Here is a 23687-nt window from a genome sequence, read left to right as displayed (position 1 = left end):
AGGGGAGTGGTATGCATCTTCTGTGTAGTTGTCTTACTGGTTGACTCAGTACCTATTCCCTGAAGCAAAGCATGTTGCCACTGTGGCATGTCATGCTCACAGAAAAATCTACTAACCCATATTAAAGCTATAAAACCTTAATATTAAAACAGAAAGGGGGCTGGGGATATGGCTCAGAGGTAGAGCACTTGCCTAGCATGCACAAGAGCCTGGGTTTGATACCCAACTTGGGGGTGGGAGGGACAAAACACCAGAATGAATGGAATAAATCTTTCAGGCAAGCAGGAACACCATTCAACTCTTTACCACTGCCCACTCAGCAGCAGGAATTTGATAGTAATCATAAAGGGAAAATAGTTCTGCCTCCAGGTTTTTCATCTCATAGATTTTTCAGTTGTTCTTTCCTTAAGTCTAGTTAAATGATTTTCAAACCAGTGTGCATAAAAATTATTGTCCATGGTGATTTGGGGTACATTTGACTTTATGAGATATTTTTACCTTACACTGACTCCAAATCTGATCACTGTATGAAAGTTCAATAATCAGAGAACTAGAAGGATATCTGCTAGAGTATTAACAACAATGTGGACTTACATTTGATTTATTTCCTTCCTTGGGATTTTCTGGGTTTGCCAAATTATCTGACAGTAAACATGTATTACTTTGCTGATCAGAACATAAAGTGCTGTTGTTTTGAAATAATGGCTTAAAAACTTCCCAAAACATAAACTAAAAATAAATTATGCCTTGACCTTTAAAAAGTGACTCTGACTTTGCACTTCATGTCCCTTCCTTTTGTAAGCTCTGACTGGCCCTGTTGGTGCCCCAATACCCAAGGACAGACAGTCCATCGTCGCTAGGATACCAAGCAGGAAAAACTGGCAAGAAAATTATTTTTACATTTACCTCCTAGGCTGTGCTTATAATAATGCTCAGAAGCTTAGACAAAGGTTTCAAAATGAAACAGCCATGACCATCAGCTAATGGATCTGTCCCCTACTCCCAAAACCCTCTATCAAATATTCTGTGTTCTTACTAAGAGGAGAGCACATAAGGGAGATAATCTTGGTCCAAAGGACCAAAAACCATCCAGACAGTTTTTTCCAGACCTGTTAGTGCCACCAAGCACTAACAACTGAAAAGAGCAAGCTATAAATTACACTGGGTTCTGCCAATAACTGGTTGGATGATCTGTGACTCAGTTTCCCTTGGTAAATAGCCTAATAGAGACACTACTTCCCTTTGTGGGGGAGGGTAAAAGTGCTTGGACAAAAACAAGAGCACTGCTTCTTTTTTTTTCTGGTACCAGGAATCGAACTCAGGACCTTCCGCTTTAGGGTAAGGTATTCTTTAATGAGGGCACATGCTAAGACTTTTGGGGGAGCAGAGAGCTGGTTAGTTGTGGGTTCTTTGGCACAAAGTTGTTAAACTACAATTTCCTTTACATTTCAAATTCTCTAAAAGGCTAAAGGATTCACAGACCTGAAGAGGGAGGAAAATTAGGAAAGAGTAACTGTGCTGACCTTCTCTTACAGCATAACTCAGGAACTCTTGACGTAAAGGACAGCAGGCAGGTGGAAGAAACTCCAAAGGGGCCCAGGTTTCTCAAATGACAATAGGCAAAAAAATACCACAGCAAGGTCTAAAGATAAGGGATGCCTGTATTATTTGAGCACTTTAATTCAATAATCATATAATCTCCTACCAGGCACAGCAAAAACTCACATTCTGCGCTCAAAATAAAACACATGACTTCCAAGCCAGATTAAGCTCCATTAAATTACATTTTAAATCCACCTAGAGTCTAATTAAGCTAATTTTACTCTTATTGTGTCTATTAAAACATAGAGCCTTTGTTTAGAGAGTGAACAAAAGGGAAGAAAGCAGAGACATTAAGGGCTAGGATTATTCCAGAATTGTTTCTAGGAAGGAAATAACAAAAACAAACCTGAATTCTAAAAGTAACTCTAGCAGGATCAAATGTAACCAAAGGTCTACCCATTGAAAGCTGACTCTGGGACAGTATTGAGGCCCCCTACCTTACCTAAACTGGAAACATTGAACACAGTGATCAAGGAAGCCAAGGGAGATGGGAGGAGGCAGAAGGATGAACAGGAACATGGGGCCCAAGGGTCACTACCATGGGGAAAAAGCCTACTTGCTCCATGACTGGAGACCAAAACCCACCCAAATGAGTTTTGATAAAATGAATCATAATTAAATATATACCTTTATAGAATTTTTTAAAAACTCAATGAACAAAGCTAAATCACAAAATATCTAATTAGCTAGGACACATGTATGACAAATAATCTTCATCTTCCATTTTGATCAACATTCACCTGGGTTAAAAATGCAGATTTAGGGCCAGGAATTTAGCTCAGTGGTTACACCACCTGCCTCACAAGTGCAAGGTCCCGAGTTTGATCCCCAGAACCAAAAATGCAGATTTAGGACACCACCCCCAGAGACTCAAATGCCAAAAATCTGTGTAAGCCTAGGAATCTGTACTTTAACAAGTAACTCTGGTGATTTAGCTGATATATGGCCTAACCACCATATACCGTATCACTGCTTCTTTTCTTCCTTCCTTTATTTTTCTTTGCGGGGAGGTGGCTGTTGACAGGGTCTCACTATGTAGTCCAAGCTGGCTTGCAGCCCTTAATGGGGTTCAGGCAACTCTAAGCTGTGGTCAAGATCTGAAGAGGAGCACTCCAGGTGTTAGAACAGGTAGGAATAAACTAATGGTGTACCTGGCAGGATAGCGGAGGCTACCTGGGACACTGTACTCTTGTAATTTGGATTCTCTTCCAAAGCCAATAGGAAGCCATGGATGGGTTTAAAAGAAAGTAAAGGCATAACGTGATTTGCTTCTTAAAAGTATTTCTGGGGATTAGAAACAATAAATAAAACTTAATATTTATTCAGTGTTTACATGCTCTGAACAGTCCTAAGACATTTACGTATACAACCACCTTTAGTCCTCATTAAAACTTTTTTATATGAGTACTATTATTTTGCCGATTTTACAGGCATAGAGATTTCACAGGCATAGAGCTTAAGTAACTTGACCATCTCAGTCAGTAAGTGGATCCAGTATGCAAACCAGTCTGACTGCAGTGCCACCAACAATGCCTTTGACAAGAAGGGGGGGAAAGGAGGGAGACTGGTAACCAGATCCCTGCAGCAGTAGAGGTGAGACAGAATAGGACTGGCCAAGATGGCGACATGAAAATGCCGACAGGGAAGCAGCTTTGTAAAATACCCCAGTGGTAGAGCCAACAGTACTTATTGATGGGACTTATGGCTGGAGTAAAGAAAAAACAGACATCTTCTAGGCTTTGAGTTTGAGCCACAGAATGGATGCAGTGCTGTTTCCTTAGATGATTAAGCCCTGAGGAAGAACAAATCAAAGGTAGGCATTAAAATTCACCAAGAACTGTATGTTGGGCACATCAGTTGGACGTATGTAGTCAAAGTCCAAGTAGCAGTTAACTATGGTAGATTCTACTCGGGAGTGGACAGGAGATGTAATTAATAGTATGTCATTGTCCTTCAATTCTTTACTGAGTGGACAGGGAGAGTGGCTCTCCCAGCTATGGACCTCTAGATGTTGGTTGTGACTAGCAAGGGCAGAGGCACATCTCTCACTGTGAGGCGGAAAGCACCCTGCCCATCTCACCATCTGTGATCCAGGAAAGTCTTCACCTTAACTCCATGCTGAGTCAGTTTCCTGGGAGCCTATCTAGTAGCATTCTTTCAGGATGACCTCCACCACAGCAGGCCTCCAGGAAGAGGAGAGGTAGGAAACAGGCTGGTTATCAAGCACTCTGCCAGCTTATGAGGATTTCTGTACCCCTCTTCCACTTCAACACTTCATTTTTTGGTCCTCCTATCATTGCAATCCTTTTAGGTTTGAGGCCCTGGAGCCATCTGCAAGGGCCTGAGTGCCATGATTAACAAAAAGGTTTCCAAAATAAGCTTCCCACCTTTAGTCACCCCAAATGCCAGCTACAGCCTACCATACAGCATTTTCAGAGAAATACCAGCCTTGCTTCATAAAATGCTTTCATATTGACACCTCCTTGGATCAGAGGAAATGGGAGTGCACTGTAGGTCAGGTAAAGGTTGGAAGTTAAAAAGGGCAGTTTTTGAAATTCAGCTGAAATGTCAGTAAGATGAAGCAGCCCATGTTTACATAGAGCTTTCCAAAACTGAAAGCAGCTTCCAAGTAACTGTAAAAATGGCTATATCAGTTTGTCCAGTGAAATGGCTTTTTAGCTTAACAGAAATAGTACAGGCTATTCTCATTCTCTTCATCTCCTTAGACTTAATCTAATATAATAGTCACAGGTCCCAACTGTTTTGTCTTTTATTCATATTTTATCCCATTTCTCTAAGCTGCCTAGAACCCACTGTGGAACAGGACAAAGCAATAAATGAATAGACAAAGAGTACCTACTCTTGACATTCCTGGATATTAAACTTTCAGGTTCATATAATCAATAAAAAGTTATTTATGTGGGTAGAAGAAGTAAGTACTCCAACTAATATATAAAACACTTTGAAAATTTGACTTCTGCATGTATTTTTGTAAGTCTACTTATTATTAGCACCTGTATTTTTATATTTTTCTTTCCTTAATTGCCTAAACAATAATTTGTGAGGAAAGTGGGTGAAATCTTTGGTATTACATGTGTACGAGTAATTTTTTGGCTATTACCATTCAAATCAGGAACAACAAAAATTTCAGTTCAATAACTGTGCTACTTCGTCTTCCAAATAAGACTTGTCAAAGCCACTGCAGAGAAACAGAAATGAGACTCAATCTAAATCTATCCACAAACAAAGCTGAAATCTGTCAGTCCTGCTCTGGCCTGGGGAAGAAAAGGCATGTCAATGCCAACTGCTATTCTCTGATGTCATTCTAAATGCAGAAAGAAGCTTAAGAATATGAAATAGGCAGCAGCCTGGTATCATAACTTTGGAGACATAAAAATTATTAGGTTTTCTAAATCACTGCCATGAGCCCAAATCCTTAATAGTGGCCAAAGATAGAACCAAAAGCCTTGTCATGTTTACAAACACCATCCTAACTGTCTTCTTCAGGGACAGTTTCTAACATGAGCCCAAACGCAGCAATTATTCAGATGTCCATGTAAGCAGCATATGTTTTTCAGGAGGCTAATTCTCACGGGAGTAAAAGAAAAGTGACATTTTTGTCTAGCATTATTTTAATTACCAGAAGTCACTGGAACCCGTATCTTGGCATTCCTAGAGCACACAGTGATGACAGATGCTAATAATGCTTACCCTGAGGACTTGCAACCTTGTTGAAAATCAGACAGATCAGATTATGCCTTGTTGCAGTTTGAAATGTGTTTTATTACCTTCTAGTATTCTGAAGACTGACAATCCACACAGTACACGGCAGGTGGCAACACTGGGCCACAAGAACATCCTACTTGCCAACCTTGCTGAAGAAAATTTAATCTAATAATGAACCCCCTTCTAAAAAATTAGGTCTCTATTAAAATAATGACAACAGGGACAAGGTAATTAAAAACACATCCCTGACAAATTTGGAATCAAATGTACTTCTTGGCATGTTGTCATTTCCCACAATCACTGGGCAAATCCAATTATTCTCTGAGACACCAGAATTGTGCCTCTCCTCTCCCTTTCTCCCCAGTGGCTTTTATGAAAATAATATTCAACTTTAATGCACCTGCACTTCAGGAGACAGTATGACAAGAGCAATGAACACATTCACTGTGTGTAGAAACCAGGGAAAATGAGTGCTGAGATTGACTTTGCCAGCCCCAGGTGTGGGCTTTCAGTTCTCCAAAGTCAAGAGAGACTGGAATGCAGCAGCTGTCAGAAAGCAGCCACAGCCTAGGCCAGAAATACCCTTGCTGAGCTGCTCTAATTGCCAAGAGATAAGAACCATAACTCACACAGATACTTGTGGCTCAGGCTCAGAAACAGCAGGCAGAAAGGAAAGGACACAGGCTCTGTCCAAACAGACTCTGCTGCCACTCTAACGAGTGATGTGACCTTGGGCAAGCTGTTTCCCACCCATGCACCTCAGTCTCCCCCACCTGTGAGGACTACTGACAAAGTGCACAAAGTCCCTATATAAGACTGGACTTACAGCAGGTGCAGGTTACAGCAGGTTACTCCCTGGAGTTGTTACTGGTTCTGTGGGTAAAATGAGCTTGCAGATGAAGGTCAAACTCTCTAAACAAGACAGTCTGCACCCTTGAAAGGGCCTTGATTTTCTGTGAAGGCGCTACCAGAATCAGTCACGTAAATTCCCTGGCTGCCCTGGACTTACTTTGGTTTTTGTTGTTTTGTTTGGTTTTGTTTTAACTTATTTTTTTTATATTAAATTCTTTTATTGGTACATTGTAGGTATACAACACAATTACATTTCTCATTGGGAATTGTACCTTTACATAATGCATCTTGGTTCATATTTTTTCCCATTCCTAGCCCTCCCTTCACGCCCTCCACCCTTCCCTATTTACAAAGACTTTATTTCCATTTTTTTCCATTTCTCATCATTTTTCCTTTCCCTTCTTTCCTTTCCCATGCCTCTCCCATTACCCCTACCCCTTTGGACCTTTTCTTCCTATTTTACATTATCGATTATTCATTCCAATCATTGGTACATTTTAGGTATACAATATAATGACATTCATCATTGGAAATTTGCACCTTTACATAGTCTCTCTTGGTTCTTATTTTTCACCCTTGCCCAGCCCTCCCTTCAACCCCTCCAGCCCTCCCTATTTACAAAGATTTTGTTCCTATTTTTCCATTTTCTCATATTAATCCCATTCCCTTCTATCCTTTCCCCTAGCCCTCCCACTTCCTTCCCCTTTGCCCCTTTTCTTCCTATTTCACATGACCTATTATACATTTAGTCCTTATTTACACTTTCAGTTTCTCACACCAGAGAAACTATTTGGAATTTATTCATGTGTGTCCTTTTTATTTCATTTAAGAGTATGGCCTCAATGTGCATCCACTTAGCTATAAATGTCTCTAATTTCTCATTTTTTACGGCTGAGTAGTACTGCATTTTATAAAAAAAACACATTTTCTTTATCCAGTCTCCAGTTGATGGACATTTGGGCTGTTTCCAAGTTTTAGCTATTACAAACTGTGCTGCTATGAACATGGGCGCACATATGTCACTGTGGTATGATTCTTTTAATTCTTTGGGGAAGATCTCCAGCAGTGAAATAGCGGGGTCAAACAGGACCTCCAGTCCTAGTTCCCTGAGGTATCTCCATACTGATTTCCACAGTGGTTGCATCAGTCTACACTCCCACCAGCAGTGGAGCAGGGTTCCTCTTTCCCCACAGCCCCGCCAGCATTTGTTATTGGTTGATTTCATGATGGCAGCCATTCTTTCTGGAGTGAAGTGGAATCTCAGCATTGTTTTCATTTGCATCTCTCAAATGACCAGTGATGTTGAACATTTTTTCATGTATTTATTTGCTATTTCTATTTCTTTTGTTGTTTTTTTTTTTGGTACCGGGGATCGAACTCAAGTCCTTGCGCTTGTGCAGCAGGCAGCAAAACCACTGAGCTAAATCCTCAGCCCAATATTTTTTTTTTTGGTACCTGGGATCAAACTTGGGTCCTTGCGCTTGCTAGGCAGGCGGCGGAACCACTGAGCTAAATCCTCGGCCCTTGGACTTACTTATTTGTTCAAACAAATATTCACTGAGGGCTTTACAGTGTGCCAGAATGGTGCCAGGCATGAGTACAATGTGGTCCTAGATTCATAAGGAGGACAGTGCAATACAGAAGTCATGTAAGTCAATGTGAATGTACATCTGTGGTGAGAATTACAAAGTAGAGGTATAGGATTATCTGTAACATGGCCACCTAAAATAGGGAAACTAGCCCTGTCTAAGGACCCACAAATGAGGAGGGGTTAATAAGATGAAGAACAAAGCTGAAGAGGATCTCATTGTAAGAAATTTAACTTAGGGCTGGGGATTTAGCTCAGTGGTGCTGCCTCCTGCTTCTCAAGCACAAGGTCCTGAGTTCGATCCCGGATACCAAAAAAAAAAGAAATTTAACTTTAAGTTGATAAACTAGGAAGCACTTACCTATCCCTTAATTCAAATGTTTTATTCTTTAACAGAAAATCAAAAAACAAAACAAACAACAACAACAACAAAAACAAACTCTCAACCAACCAACCACTAACCAAACACACTGCTCATCCCATTTTATTATGACTGCCAGGAATTGCCAAGTCAAAGGTGAAGTTCGGGAACAGCATGAACCCTTAATGCATATGTCTTTATTTTTTATTTTGATTTCTGTAGTTACATACTTATTTTGCTGTACTGGGGATTGATCCTAAGGCCTCACACATGCTAGCCAAGCACTCCAACCCTGAGCTACATGCTTGGCCGCATGTGCTTTTATGTCATTCCCAGCCTCCTGAATATGTTTTCTTCCACGTACTTACATTTCCCCTAGTCCTGATTTCTAATTTCTGTGTGTATCATCATTGTATCTGATGGTCATGGTGCTCCAGTGGAAGGAGACAGAAATAAAGAGAGACTTATTAGTACTTTTTCTAAGGTTAAGGGGCTGAGCTGGAAAGAACAGAGTGCCCTTTGTGGCCCTGCCTTGAGTGTTACCCCAAGGCAGAGAAAGACCTGTGGCTTGGTCCACTTTTATATCAGCAGTGTGTTCCTTGTGGTTGGAGTGATCTAGCATAATGGTGCTTTTTTCCAGAGCTACTTTATCATGTTATGTTTCTGCCCTAACAAGCAGCTTTTTTGTTGTTGTTGTTAATTTATTTTTTCTCTGAAATATTCACTGACTTATATTCATAGTGAACCTACATTCTGGATATTCTTTTGGGGGGGGGGTAGCGGGGATCGAACTCAGGTCCTTGCACTTGCCCAGCAGGGGGCGAAACCACTGAGCTAAATCCCCAGCCCCATTCTGGATATTCTACAAGAGTTACCACCTGCCTCTTTTTTTAAATTTTTTCAGTTTTATTCTTACAAGACTTCACTGTTAAAAGTCCATTTGTTAACTCTATAACCACAGCATGATACATACATAAAAATCCTTCATTTGGGCTGGGGATTTAGCTCAGTGGTTTCACTGCCTGCTACATAAGCGCAAGGACCCGAGTTCGATCTCTGGTACCAAAAAACAAAATAAAACAAAACAAAAATCCTTCATCAGAACACAAATCATGATTTTGGATCAGAAAAGTCACCCTCCCCGCCACAGGGAGTTAACCTTCACAGGCTGAGGGCTGAAAATAATACACAGAGATGAGGAGGAGATGTAGGAGAAGCTGTTACCATTTTTCAGCATGTAGTTTTATCTGTCCCATTTAAAAAAAAAAAACAAAACAAGATGTAGAAGGCTCTGTTCTTCTTCCTAGGATGACAAAACCATTGTAAATGACAATCACACAAAATTCCAGAAACCTCAGATCATAGCTCTTACTTCTTGTGGTCCTGGTGGGCCTCTGCTTCACAAACGCTTTGGACAGTCTCGCCAGGAAAATGCAAAACCATTTTAACTCACTTACTTAGTTTAAGTGTGTCAATTTTAAAACATACTATAAAAAATACTATACACTATTGCAAAATGTAGAGGTGGAAAAGAATGCGTGAAGTTTGGGATGCCTGAATTGAGGGAATCTTGCACAAGGGACTAACAAATCCCAGGTTTAAACCCACGCAGACATAGTCAACTGTCACTGAGAAAGCAGACCATTCATGGCCACTGAATTTTCATTTTCTCTCTTCATGTTCCCCCTGATCAGTTAGTTTGGCCACACATATGCCCACATCCCCCTCATCCCACCTGGCTTTCTGTCCATTATGAGCCAAAAGATTCCTGTCTGCTGCAAAGATCATGAAGGGTAACAGGCTGCTTTAGTACCGTAGGGTCTGGAGAGAAAGAGCAGGAGAGAGCTGCGCAACTGACCACAGTGTGCAGTGTGCAGTATTTCACTGACACTTGGGTCTCATGAGACCCAGACATCACCACGAGAAGTGATTCGGGGCCCAGGAGATCTGAGAATGGTCCTGGGTTTGCCAAGTCAAAGCCAGGGCCCCTGGGGCCAGGGCAAGAAAGGTGAGGGAAGGACTACTACAAAGACAGTATGTGAGGGTCTGTCTTCCTTTTCATAAACATCCACAAGTTAAATTTCCTTATGCAGTGGAATTAAGAAGTCATCCCCACTAGACTGTAACCTGCAGCAGAAGGGCCACAGGTGTCTTCCTTTCAGCCCTGTATCTCAGCCTCTAGGACAATGCCTGGACAGAGGAGATGCTTGCAGGGAATGGAAGATCTCAACTACTTTTGGGCAAAAGATGAGAACTATCTCTCTTTTCTTCTTCCCTCTGGTAGCTAGCAGATGCTCTGGCAATTTTTTTAAAGCAAATAAACTGCCTGACATAACCAGTAAGTCTTTAAAAACAAAGAAAGATAATTATTTTTTAAAGGAGTACATGAATAAACACTGGTGCCTTAGTCTTTTATTTCCTATAAGAAAGTCCAGGGGCCAGGGATTTAGCTCAGAGGTGCCAACGCTTGCCTCACAAGCACAAGATCCTGAGTTCGAGCCCCAGTACAAAAAAAATAAAGTTCAAGTTGGCAAACAAAAAAATAGAGGCATGACTAAGACCAGAACTGAAACCTGGCCGTGCCACTGCCCCTCCCCCAAGGGTACACCTCCACTAACCACCTGGCCCTAAAGCCATTTCTCTCTGCTCCATCTCCAAGAGTGGGAGTTTAAGCCCCAGACTGGCACCAACACCCAGGTGTCCTCCCCTCTCTGGATACACAGTCTGATGAAGGAGTGACATACCTCTCTCCAATTCAACGCTCGTACCTACCTTCAAGAAATAACTACACATAAGAAAAGCACAAGCAGAGGCCCAGGGATTTAGCTCAGTGGTTTCACCGCCTGCTACCCAAGCACAAAGACCCGAGTTCAATCCCCGGTACCAAAAAAAAAAAAAAAAAAAAAAGCACAAGTGGCAATGTCAAAGTGAGCCATCCTGCCTGGCTGGGTGGATGGGCCAGCAAACCCGAGTCACCTGCTGCCCTTCAGAAACAGGTATTCCCAGGTACTCAGATGACCGGGTTCTCCCCTAGAGTTTCCTTACCCAGATGGATCAAATGTTAATGGCCAACAGATGTTCCATAATCTCAGAGCCAGAAGCCATCTTCAAAACCACAACCCCAAAGCTCAACTTTTTATGGCATCCCTACTGACTATAGTAGTTGATCAGCTAGGACACTTCATTGATGAGGAACACATTATCTCTCATGGAAACCCACTCCATCTGTGGGCAGCTCTACTGAAAGTCTAGGCCTCTACTGTTTTTCTCAGGGAAAAAAAAAATGTTTCCAAGCACTCATGAATAACAAAACCCATGGAGGGGATGCTACAGGAGAATTTGACGCAATTTCCCCTTCTGCCAGCCTAGAGAACTTCTCATTTAGAACCACTGCCTGGTAATCTCTAGAACCACAAGTGATCCAATCGTAGTCAGCAATCACACATCACATAGCACTTACAATATACAAGCCAAGCCTGAGCTCTTTTAGTCCTTATCTCATTCAGTACAATGTTTAATTTTCACACTTTCCTTTTGGCAAGATATTATTTATTACCTTTTTATACATGAGGAAAGGCAACCTCAGCGTTTATATAATTTGCCCAAGGTCATGGTGTGAAGTGGTGTGAGTTTGAAACGAAACCGGAGGTTTTGTATTTATTTGGTTTTGTTTAGCATGTATGGGTCTGTCTTCCTCTTCATAAACATCCAGAACTTAAAATTTCTTTACTCAGTGGAATTAACGGAATTAAGTTGTAGAACCCTTAAAAAATAAACTCATGTCAAAATATAATATATAAACTAAAGCAGCATTGTGTATGAAGGCCCCTACAGCAGTACACAAATGCCAATACTCATAATAAACGTATCTCCAATTCCTCCGTGGAAAGTCCCCTTCTCAAAGGAATTCTGCTATGCCCACTGTCATGCTCCAGTGTAGCAGCAGACATGTGACAGCCCTGCAATAAACAGAGCTGATGAACAAATCCAGCATTTACTGTGTTTCGGCACTGTTTTAAGGACTTTACAGGTATTAGTTTAATTAACCCTCACAACAGACTGTCATCTCCATTTTACACATAAGAAAATAGAGGCGTGGCCAGGCATTGTGTCACACACATGTGATCCTAACTACTCAGGAAGCTGAAGCAGGAAGAGCAGGAGTTCAAGGCCAGCCTGAGCAGCTTAGCAAGACCCCGTCTCAAAAAATAAAAGGGTTGGGGCAGGGTGGTAGCGGGCAGGTGCTTAGTGTAAAGGCCCTAGGTTCAATCCCCAGTGCTACAGGGAAAAAAATCTGAAGCACAGAGCACAGGAGCTTTTTTCCAAGGTCACACAGCAACTACCTCAAGGTTACACAGCTGAATTCAAATTCAAATTAGGGTTCAAACTTAGTGCCTCATTGATCATGCAGATCAGATCATTTCCTTTAGCTAGAATTGAGGAGAAAGAACTGAGGAAAAAGACCTGATGCTGACAGGACACATTTAAGCCAAGCAAATAGTATGACGGCACCTGATCCCTAGCCAGGCTTCTACTATCAACCATTTCTGCACCCCTGACACCCAACTTTTATTTCTCCTTGGCCCCTCATAACTCCACCATGAGGCAGACATGAGGGCTTTTAGCATCATCACTTTACAGATGAGGAACTACTCTGCATGCCCTGGCACACTGCCACTTCTGGTGAAACTGATGACTAGCACCCACTGCCCTGTGGCCCTTGTGTAGGAGCCAAGGCTGCTCTTCTGGATCTTGCTGTGTGAGTACCCAGCTGGCTTCACTCACTGTAAACTCAGAACAACATTAGGGGAAGAGAACAAGGAACAAGAGTGCCGGAGAGAAGGCCAAAATGATTAGGAAGAGGGTGAGTAGTGCTGCCACTGGCAACTCATGGCAGTTTGTTTTCAAGCCTACAGTTTAAAAATGAATCACAGTGGTGTCTGCTGGAAACTGCAGCCTTCTGGGCTCTGCAATAAAACCTCAATCTGAGCAAAGCAATTTCTCCACTTAGGCAATTTTCTTCTCACCCCTCCAAGAGATGTGAGAGGACTATCTTTTAAAATAATAGATAAACCAAAAATAAATAAATAAATAAAAATAGGGCTGGGGATTTAGCTCAGTGGTTCCGCTGCCTGCCTAGCAAGCACAAGGTCCAGAGTTCGATCCCCAGTACCAAATAAATAAATAAATAAATATAAATAATAGATAAACCACTAAATCCCCTTTAGATTAGATTTCATAAAATTCCCACTTCAAAAAAAGCACCAGTGATAATAACACTGATAACATTCAAGGTCAAGTTAAAGAGTAATTGTTCTAGGTGTCCATTTCAAATTTAAACCCTACCTTTTGAATTTGCAAAGAAAATAAATACTATCAACTTTTTTAACTGGCCCCCAAAGCTGGCTTAAAAACCTAATGTAAGCTGGGCATAATGGTGTACATCTGTATTCTCAGCACTCAGAGGAGGCTGAGGCAGGAAAAGCAAGAATGCAAGGCCAGCCTGGGCTACATAGTGAGTTTAAGGCTAGCCTGGACTACCTAGCAAGACCCTATCACAAAAGCAAAAAATAAAAACAAAAAACTAGCAGTGTCTGATGAATATAATGTCTTTCAAACTTTCTAGTAGTCACAGTAAAAAGAAATCAATAAATTAATTTTAATATGCTTTATTTAATCCAACATATTCTAAATATTATAATTTTCAACATGTAATTAGTATAAAATTATTATTGAGATTCTTTTGCATGTTTATTTTTTGGTGGTACAAGGGGTTGAACCCCAGGAACTTCACAATGAACTACATCCCCAGTCCTTTTTTATTTTTTTCTTGTCGGGCTCTATTACATCACTAAGTTGCCCAGGCTGGGCTCAAACTTGTGATCTTCCTGCCTCAGCATCCTGTCATTCATTCATTCATTCATTCATTTATTGTATTAAGTCTTTGCAACCTGCATGTTATTTCACATTCACAGCACATCTCAATCTAGACAAGCTGAACTGCTATGTGCAATGGCCACATATAGCCAATGGCTATCTTTTTGGACATCATAGACTTTAAGTTCTAAAGCTCCAATTATAGACAACATTAAATCCTGTCAAATCAACTATAGGCTTAAAAGATAAATGTTATGCTGTGCTAACTCTGATTAAGTCATCAGGGGAGGGAGTGGGCTGGGAAGAAGGGATTATTATAATGAGTAGGAATACAGAGACCACATAGAGGTAGATGCTGCGTGATGGTGACTAGAAGATCCCACCAGGAAAATAGGTCATATGATTGCTACAGAGTCCTGCGTTCTGTCCCAGGTTCCCAAACTGAGCAATAAGAGCGAAACTGCCTTGGAGGCACTTATTTAAAATATGCACCAAGTATGGAGGTACATATCTATAATTCCAGCACTTGGAAAGCTGATGCAGGAATCCAGTTTGAGGCTAGCATGGGCTACATAGTGAGTTCAAAGCAAGCCTGAACAACATAGACTCTGTCTCAAAAAACCAAAAAATAAAATAAAATACAAACTCCTAGGCCTACCCTGATAGGCTGAAGTATTTGGGAGACGGGGTAGGACCCCATTTTTAAGACATTTCCCAGGTGATTCTGAAATTGTCTCTTTTTGAGATTGACTGTTCTAAACCATCTTGCAAGTATCAAAAAACAATCCAATGTGCAAAACTCACACTTGACATGACAGGGTGCTATTCTCCGTCCAGCTCACTTCTCTCTCTCAACTGAACTGTTTGTGCCATTCCTTTCACTTATGCCAAGGCACAGTACAACAGACAAGTTTGTGAGATTTGTTGACTTCGTGCTGAGCAAATTGTTAGAGATGATTTTCTCTACAATTTCAGTGAATTTCCTCCAAGAATCCTGAAGAAAATATCTTCTCTGACTTAGGTAATAACTATAATATCTAATATTTACTGTGTTCTAAAAATATACAGCATCACATTTAATTCGTCATTCTATGAAGTTGGTGCTACTGTCTTGTCTTACCCAACCTACAGATGAGGACTTTTTTTTTGGTACCGGGGATCGAACTCGGGTCCTTGCACTTTCGAGGCAGGTGATGGAACCACTGAGCTAGATTCCTGGCCCAGATGAGGACTTTGAGGCTCACAAGAATTAATATTTTAATCCGGGCCGGGGATTTAGCTCAGTGTTCCACCCCCTGCCTCAAAAGCATAAGGACTGAGTTCGATCCCCGGTACCAAAAAAAAAATTTTTTTTTAATCAAATTTAACTTGAGGTAGGTCTATATAATATGAAAGCTTCACCATTATTGTCCCTCACACTAAAATCACTAGGTTTCTTTCTAACATCTATTGTATTCTGACCCTACATACACTGTGGATAATCACACTAGACAGCCTTCACACAGATGTCCCTTCTCTTATCTCACAGCCCCCATAATGAACTACTATCCACCTTCCTCAGCAGTCTAAAATTCCTTAAAGATAGTACCCCTTTTTCTCTACTTAGGCCCTCCACAAAACTTTTCGGTGCTGGTAAGAGACGTAAGGATGGATGGATGGATGGATACCAGGAGAGAGAAGTCTACATCATAGGACTTTATCACCTAGGTAATAGAAGCTGCATCAAGTTTCTAAGCAAGGTAAAGGATAAATACCTTGATGCAGGAATATTTGACACTCTGGAAACAAAAGGCTACAAAGAGACAAGAGGAGGGGGCAACAGGTGGGAAAGACCTAAGATAGATCTGAAGGGAAGAAGTTACACCAGCAGTATGCAGCAAACACCATAGTGAAAGGAAGTTTCAAGGGAATCAGGGCACTGGGCTCAGGAAAAGGCTGGACCTTGGTTCCAGGAGAGACCTAATCTGGAGCAAAAGACCTACAAAGTCTAGGACTTTCTCTGGTCTGAAAGGACATTGCTGCTTTGCCCTCTTATTTAGGTACCTAGTGCTCTTGGCTTTGTATTTAGGGGAAAACACATTCTTTGTCTCAGACCACAGCCTGTTCACGATGGGGCTACAGACATGCAGCAGCGAGATCCTCCCACCATGGTTCTGTCCTTACTTAGGGATGCCAGATTCTATTACCAGGGCAGTTCCTCAGTTTTTCCTCATGGAGGCAGCAGGTACCATCTGTAGTGCCACCCACACTCTCCCCATGAGGATACCACCAGATCCAGCTGGAGACCTACAGGTTGGCAACGCTGGCCAGATGAGCCTCAGGCTGAGTCTTCTGGGTTTCTCCCAGTGCCTTCTCCCAAACAATCCAGTCACTTGACAAGCCCTGCCAGCTGGCACCCTCAACCCTGAGACCTCCCCTGGGAAGCATGAAACCCTTTTTCCTCATAGTGTATGACAAGATAGGATGTTACTGACCTTAATGTGAGGGGTAAAAGTATTCTGAAATTGGACATAGAATATGGCCATCATCAGGTGACTGGGTCTAGGAATCACTGGGATTTTGAACTGTTTGTGCTGCCTCTTCTGATATGTTGAAAGAGTTTCACTTTAAGTGTCTCCTGAGGGGTTTACAGGATCAGGATGCATGCAGAGTGCCACAAACCCGCCCACAGCCCTACTTCATTGCCTGATTATCATGGCAAATCAGGATGAAGGCTCCACTTTTTGAAGTAAAATTTCTATAGAAAAGAGCTTTAAAAGCATTCATTACTGACAGGCCCCAACTCGCCACGGGTCATTATTAATGAGCATTCTGTTGGTCCCAGGCTGTGGCAACACACCTCAACACACAGAGATGTGGAGGAAACACTCATTCCCTTGGCTATCGTGCTGCTCCATAAGGCATTTTGTTTTGACTCATCAAAGTGGAGGGAGGAGGACTCATCCTCAAGTTTAAAAATCCCCATCCCAGGCTGGACATGGTGGTGCACACTTGTAACACTACCACTCTGGGAGGCTGGAGCAGGAGGATCCCAAGTTCAAGCCCAGTCTGGGCAACTTAATGATTTAGCAAGACCCTATCTAAAATAAATTTTAAAAGAGCTGGGGATAGGGCTGGGGATTTAGCTCAGTGGTTCCGCCACCTGCCTCGCAAGCGCAAGGACCCGAGTTCAATCCCTGGTACCAAAAATAAATAAATAAATTTTAAAAGTAGCTCAGTATAAAGTCCCTTGGTTCAAACAAAAGTATGAGGGCCGGGGATTTAGCTCAGTGGTTCTGGCACCTGCCTCGCAAGCACAAGGTCCCGAGTTCGATCCCTGGTACCAAAAAAACAAAAAACAAACAAACAGACAAAAGTATGACAAAGGGGAAAAAATCTCAGCTGAGGAGATTGCAGGCCCTGATCAGTGAAAGGCTGAAGTGAGTGGGTCATCTGGGCTGCTGGTTCCAAGAATAGATATATACCAGGGAACTTGGAAAGAATACAAAGACCTAGACCCCCCCCCCCCGCAAAGGACCAGGGCAGCTGGAGCATTTCTAAGCATGTTTGGTAACTACTAACTAGGTTACTATTTTCTCAACTAGTGGTTTGTGAAAATGCACCCAAAGGTATCACCTTATACCTGTGAGACTAGCTATCATCAAAAAGATGAAGGATAAGTGCTGGACAGGATGTGAAGAAAAAGAAACCCTTGCACACTATTAGTAGGAATGTAAATTAGTACAGCCATATGGAAAAAGGCATGGGAGTTCCTCAAAAAACAGAAAATAGAACTCCCACGTGATCCAGCAATCCCACTGCTGGGTATATATCCAAAGGAAATAAAATCAGTCTGTCAAAGAAACACTGCATTCCTATGTCTATTGGAGCACCATCACAATAGCCAAGTTATAGAACAACCTAATATCAATCAGGACATGAATGGAAAAGAAAGTGTGATACATAAACAGTGGAATACAATTCAGCAATACAAAAGGATAAAAATCCTAGCATTTGCAACAATATGGATGAACCTGAAAGATACATCGTTACATGAAATAAGCCATGTTACATGATCTCACTTATACTATATATGGAGTGTAAAAAAGCTGAGCTCATAGAAGAGAGAAAGAGGAGAGGTGATTACCAGAGGCTGAGGCAAGGAGTTGGATAAAGAATTTTGAGAGTGGGCCGGGGCTTTAGCTCAGTGGTTTCGCCAACTGCTGCACAAGTGCAAGGACCCAACTTTGATCCCCAGTACCAAAAAAAAAAAAAAGAATTTTGAGAGCTCTTACAGTTTCAGTTAGCCAGGAGGAATAAGTTCAAGAGATCTGTACCTCATGGAGACTACAGTTAATAACACCATATCATATTAGACACTGTATATGTTGTATAGGTCATTTAGCCATTCCATCTGCATACGCACATGAAATCACCATGTTGTACAAAATAAATATATGCAAGTTTTACTTGTCATTTAGAAAAAACAGCTAAATGTTTCAGAATGTCCTGCACTGCCTCACCTTCCATGGCACATCAGGAAAGTAAGGACCAAACATACATGCATGTGTGCACGCGTGCGCGTGCGCACACACACACACACACACACACACACACATATAACAGCGCCTGTAAGAAGTTCACCAAAGCTGGAGAAGATAAAACACAAAGGGGTGGGGGAGAGAGCGAAACATTAAACAGGAGTCATTTTCTCACATCAAACAGGAATGGAAGTGCTTTAGGACTTGATCATGGTCTCCAGGATTCCCTATGAAGCCCTTCCTCACTCCCCTGCTCCCAAAGGCATCCTCAATACAGAGGGAGAACCACAGGCCCTGCAGGTGACAGGTCTACATGGATCCCATGCCGGGGTCTCCACAGCATCATCCTTAGGGCAGGATGTCACCAGCCAGTATGGTATTCAAGTTCTCATGATCTGAGTCTTTCTTCTTCTGCTTCCCCTCATGACTGTCCTTTCAGCTAACCAGACTCCTGGCATTCCCATTTTCTGGATGTCTATTCTCTGAGCCCTGCTAACATTTGTTTCTCCTCCCAAGAAGCTGCCGAACTCCTACTCATTCATTCTGTATCTGTCTACAGGCTGCACTTGAGGAAATAACAAGAAAAACTAAGAATTGGATCTTAACCTGGGAGTCTATTTAGAACAGAAGGTAAGACAATAGATATGAATCCCCAAAGTACAAGACAGAAAGTATCAATTGCCCTCAGAGTACAGACATCATGAGCTACAGAAATTCAGAGATGGGAGAGAAACCAAACTAGAGAAGAGTGGAAGGGAGGGGAGAAACCAGAAAATGAGCCAAGATGAGGTTCTCAGAAAAAGAGATTGGTTGATAATATCAGCCCTACAAAGGGTGTGCAAATTAGGCCTTTCAAGAATCTTCAAACATGGTGAGTAGGAGGGCAAGCTGATCTAAGAAAGCGGAGACTGAAAACCAGACAGCAAACAGTTGGAGATGAATGTGTGGATGAGTAAGGCAAGGGAGAGGAGACCACAGAGAAGAGTAGGAGAGTGGGGGAGAATCAGTGGGACAGCAGAACAGAGAAAGATTTCTAAGGAGCTAACGAGCATTTGTTTTTGCCCTAGAATCTGTGAAAAAGAGCTCCAATGGGCATGGACATAACTATCACTGTAGTGAAATCTCTGGTTGGGATAGAGTAGCCCTCAAAAAAACCCAGAAGAAAACCCACAGCAATGATGGGAAGAGATGACCAATCCACTGGTTTTAGGATCCAGTTCTTCCCTTGATGTTCTAGGGAACTAGAAACAAAGGGACAAGAAGAGACAAGATGTGTATTCAAAAGGAGAGATTTCTCTACTTTCCTATCCTTTGGGAAAACCAGATCAATTTTTGTTTTTCCTTGAGGAAAATCTCCGCTGAATGCAGAATAGAGTCCCAAGTCCTAAGCAAGGTCCACAAGTCCTTCATAATCCAGTGCTCAAGTACTGTGCACCTAGATCTGCCCTCATGGCCCACAGGCGCCTTGGCCTCACACACTTATCCTTAGCTGGGACCCTCAACCTGAGCCACTCCCATTCCAGGCTGATGTGCACATGGTAACTCTGCAGGGAAAACCTTTTTCAAATGGCTTTCCCTAACTCAAATACCCTTACCTAACTCCCAGGTCTTCAGGTACCAGATCAATGTCTCTTCCCACAACCCCTCCCTGTTCGCATTTGCCAAACTACTCCTTCCTCTGCCCCCACATTGACAGAACACTCAAAATCATCCCACCTTGACATTCACCACACTGTAGAATACACCCATTACGGGCCTGCCTTCCCCTGCAAAACTGTTAGCTCCTTAAGAGCCAGCAAACAGTCTTTTTTTTTTTTTTTCTTAAGTTCTTCTATTGGTACATTTTAGGTACACAATAAGTTTACATTTATCACTGGGTGTCTGTACCTGTACATGATATATCTTGGTTCTTATTTTTTCCCCATTACCTGTGCGTCCTTCACCCACTCCACCCTTCCCTATTTACATAGACTTTGTTTCCATTTTTTTTTCCTCATAATTTTTCCTTTCCCTTCTTTCCTTTCCCCTTCTCCTCCCTTCACTCCTATGTCTTTGGACCTTTTTTCCTATTTCAAATGATCAATTATTCATTTTAATCACTTTAACCCTTATTTACACTATCAGTTTCTCACACTAGAGAAACTATTTGGTATTTACACATGTGTGTCCTATTTATTTCACTTAAGAGTATGGCCTCAATATGCATCCATTTAGCTATAAATGACTCTAGCTTCTCATTCTTTATGGCTGAGTAGTACTCCATTTTATTAAAAAACCACATCAAGGGCTGGGGATTTAGCTCAGTGGTTCTGGTGCCTGCCTCACAAGCACAAGTTTCTGAGTTCGATCCCCAGTACCAAAAAAAAAAAAAAAACACATCTTCTTTATCCAGTTTCCAGTTGATGGGCACTTGGGTTGTTTCCAAGCTTTAGCTATTACAAACTGTGCCGCTATAAACATGGATGCGCATATATCACTGTGGTATGATTCTTTTAATTCTTTGGGGAAGATACCCGGCAGGGGAATAGCTGGGTCAAATGGGACTTCCAGTCCTAGTTCTCTGAGGTATCTCCATACTGATTTCCACAGTGGTTGCACCAGTCTGCACTCCCACCAGCAATGGAGAAGGGTTCCTTTCTCCCCATGCTCCCGCCAGCATTTGTTATTGGTTGATTCCTTGATAGCAGCCATTCTTTTGGGGTGAAGTGGAATCTCAGTGTTGTTTTCATCTGCATCTCTCAAATGACCAGTGACATTGAACATTTTTTCAGATATTTATTTACTGCTTTTACTTCTTTGAGAAATGTCTGTTCATTTCAGATGCCCATTTTTGAACTGGGTCTTTGAATTTGGGGGGGGGGGTCTGATTTGTTTCAGTTCTTTATATATTCTAGATAGTAGTCCTTTGTCTGAGGTACAGCTGCCAAAATTTTTTTCCCACATTGTAGGTTGTCTCTTAGCTCTGTTGGTGGTTTCTCTTGCAGTGCAGAAGCTTCTTAATAAGATGAGATCCCAGTTGTTGATTCTTTGTGCTAGTTCCCGTGCTACTGAGGTTTTGTTCATAAAGTCTTTTCCTATGCCAATGTCTTCAAGAGTTCTACCTAACATCTTCCAGCAAGTTTAGTGTTTCTGTCTTACTATTTAGATCTTTAATCCACTTTGATCTTAGTTTAGTGCATGGTGATAGGTATGGGTCTAGTTTTAATCTCTGACAGGTTGAAATCCAGTTTTTCCAACACCATTTATTAAAGAGGCTATCTTTCCTCCAATGATGGTGATTGGCTCCTTTGTCAAAGAAGAGGTGTCTGAGTATGTCTGGAGTTGCTTCTGCATCTTCTAATCTATTCCACTGATTCTCAGGTCCCAGCAGACAGTCCTATGTATAGCCTCAACATCCATCCATTCAATCATTTACATTCCTAGCCCTTTTACTTATTTTAAATATTTCTTGAGTGGATGCTATGTGTCAGGCATGATGCTAAGAGTTTATTAGCATTATCTCATTTAATTCTTGATAATGAATTCATGAAATTTACCATCATCCATATTGCAAAGACAAAAGTAGTCAAAGCTCAGAAACATTAAATATCTCACTCAAGGTCACTCAGCTAGATAGTGGGGTACTGGGACAGGAACCCAGGCAATTTCACAGTGCTGTTCAGTACTCTCCACTGAGCACAGGTAAATATTCAGGTAATATCTGTTGAGTGAATGGGGATGGCTGTGAATGCCTTCCATCAGGCTTATTCAGTCTAAGAGGGGAGACAGGATGACAAGGACAATGATAACAATGGTGCATTTTACCAACCACTCACTGTGATTGGGCTCTGATTTAAATACCCATTGTTTTACCAAATCCTTATCTTATAAGGTAGACACTTTTATCAGCCCCAAATGTAAAATATAGAAACAGAGGCGCAGAGATGATAAGTATCAGAACTCAGCCAGGCATGCAGCACACACCTACAGTCCCAGCTACTCAGCAGGCTGAGGCAGGAGGATCACATGAACTCACAAGTTGGAGACTAACCTGGGCAACATAGTGACACCCCATCTCTAAACAAAACAAAACAAAACAGACAACTCTCAGATACAAATCCAGGCAACCTAGCTCTGAAACCTCAACTCTTACCTGATGCATCGTGCCATCACCTAAATAGGCCATGTACATTAAAGTTTTTAAATTTAGAGGCAATACAAAAATCATATGGGAAAGAAGGTTAGAGACATTGGAGTTAATAACCTTGGTTTGATCCCCAGTACTGCAACACCCCCCCGAAAAAAACCTTGACCAGTTAATAACCCAAAGTTATTAACTCTTACATCTCTAACCTTAACCTTAATACAAATAACCTTAACCTTAACCTAATACAAATAGTCATTTTAAACTTTTAAAAAAATCTCAAACTTCCATCATAGTGGCTTGGTGGCAGAACACTTGCCTATCATGTGTAAGACCCTGGGTTCCATCCCCAATACTGCAAAGAAGGTAAAAAAAAAATCCTAAAGAACAAAGAGTTACTATGTATTCAACACTAAATTTAAATGAATTTTTATTTAACTTTTCACAGTGGCATCTAGGAACCCTTGAAAGTAGTAATTTTTGACAAATAGCACATTGTTTATTCAGTTTTCAGACAATATTTAGTGTCCATGTGAATTTGCTGACCCACTGCAATAGTTTTGAAGTTCTTCTCCAAGGGGTTCTGAGCCCAAGCTTGGGGAAACTCTGCCCTCAATGACCCAGGGAGGCCAAGAAGCTTCATGGAAGGGGTGAGGTTTCACCTACACCTTGAAGGCTAAGGACTAAGTTGCCAAGTGCACCAGAAGAGATGGAATCGGTATGCTCTAGGCAGAAGGCCTGACAGGTAATAACATGGCGATGACAGTGTTAGCTCCCACTGACCAGACATTCTCACAGACCAGTCTTGAATACTGGACTTCTTCACAGTAACCAGTGAAATACCATGTGTCAATTCAATGAAGAGATGAAAAAACAAGCCTGAAGAAACCAAAGAAAAGCTTAAAGAAAGTTCTTTTGTGAATGCTAGCTTGACCATAACCTACAAGAAATCTTTTTTTTTTTTTTTTAAGACAGAGTCTCACTGTGTAGTTCAGGCTGGCCTTGAATTCCTGGCAATCCTCTTGTCTCACTGTCTCA

General features: G+C 41.6%; 1 protein-coding gene across 23 annotated transcripts in view; it reads right to left on the bottom strand.

Annotated features, from left to right (window-relative positions):
• The window catches only part of Plekha7 (pleckstrin homology domain containing A7), a 227912-nt gene that overhangs the window by 145943 nt on the left and 58282 nt on the right, over positions 1-23687 (bottom strand). The window lies entirely within an intron of this gene.

This window comes from Heterocephalus glaber, unplaced genomic scaffold, assembly GCF_053883595.1.
Source record: "Heterocephalus glaber isolate CG9 unplaced genomic scaffold, H.glaber_assembly_v1.0 deba00001428, whole genome shotgun sequence".
Lineage (NCBI taxonomy): Eukaryota > Metazoa > Chordata > Mammalia > Rodentia > Bathyergidae > Heterocephalus > Heterocephalus glaber.
The sequence above is the reverse complement of the archived record's forward strand: the minus strand, read 5'-3'. Positions and strand labels throughout refer to the sequence as shown.